We start from the raw sequence: 1,470 nt of genomic DNA, 5'->3' as shown, positions 1-1,470 counted from the left end.
TCTGTCATCCTTAGTCATTGTCCTGTTCTCTGAAGCATAAAAAGTAATTGTGAAGACCATGGCCTGGATTAATGGCACCTTAGTCTCTAGACTTTAATCGTTGCTTTTCAGGACTCTAGAGAGGTCCCTGACAGCAGATTTTCCCAATGCAATTAATCTTTTGATTTCCTGACTGCTGGTGTTAAGAGTGTCATTCTTAATGTGCTTTCAGTTATTGGGTATTGTAAATAGTCTAGATGCTAAACACAGCTACAGTTAAATGCAACTCAGTATGAGGTAGAAATGAAATCCTAATACGTGCTACAGTATAGGTGGAGTTTGAAGACATTATGCTGACGGAAATGAGACAGCCACAAAAGGGTAAATACTGTGTGTCCTTCCTCATAAAAAAAAACCAACAGAAAACAAGACCAGGCAATGTATGGAGACCTGAGTATAGCAATGGTTACCAGGAGTGGGAGCGATGGGGAAGGAGGAACTTAATGATTATGGTGATGAAGAATTCTCATTTATTAAAAATAAGGGTTGTGAAACCAACTACTCTAATTGATGTCAATAAATTTTACACTTGTAAGACATTTAATTGAAAGAAGTAAAAAAGTCTGTTAACTTTTCTGATATCAGTCAAATATTAAAAGGCAAAGATTAAACCTAGAATCTAATTCTTAAGCCAGAATTTTGAACCTCTACAAAATACTGTGGTTAGGTTCTAAAGCCATCAATTTAGGCAAAAATAACATGTTGGCAGAATTACTTAAATCCCTTAAATTATCCACGAGAAGAAGTTTATCTGATTGTCGTGTGTAACCTACTAAGTAATATTTAAAGTACACTAAACTTGAGAACTGCTGATCTAGTCTAGGGTTTCTGGACTTAGCTGCACATTACAATCATCTGGGGCATAAAAAAAAATACTTCTACCTTTCAGTGACCTTTTGTTCTCTTCATGGATGATAACTTTAATGCTCTCCCACAACTCATCTGGTCTTCAATCATTGATGTTCATTGCTCCAAACCTATTCTTGAGATGATTTTTAATTTCAGGTGGCATAGACTTAAAATTATATTTTGGTTCTTGTGCACTTGTTTTGGATTTTTCCCTTCAGCTTCAATTAGAACTTGCACAAAAGTAATTGATGATCTTTTCTACCATCAGTTTTGACCACTGATACAAAGACAGAGGAGGAAGGAAATCAAGACGGATGTCAGAAGAGATGATGAATATTGCACTAGAGTACTGAGAAGCCAAAGCAAAGGGAAGAAATCAAGAAGTTAAGAAGCTGAACACAAGATTTCAAAGGACAACTCAGGAAGACAAAACAAAGTATTTATAATGAAATGTGCAAAGAGCTGGAGTCAGAAAATCATAAAGGACCAAACTCGCTCAGCATTTCTTAAGCTGAAGGAACTAAATAAAAATTTAAGTCTTGAGTTGCAATACTTAAATTTGTTGTGGGCAGAATGTTGAAT

The sequence above is a fragment of the Elephantulus edwardii genome, unplaced genomic scaffold (genome assembly GCF_000299155.1).
Source record: "Elephantulus edwardii isolate Elephantulus edwardi_28Jun2011 unplaced genomic scaffold, EleEdw1.0 scaffold00030, whole genome shotgun sequence".
Classification (NCBI taxonomy): Eukaryota; Metazoa; Chordata; class Mammalia; order Macroscelidea; family Macroscelididae; genus Elephantulus; species Elephantulus edwardii.
Note: the sequence above shows the minus strand (reverse complement) of the source record.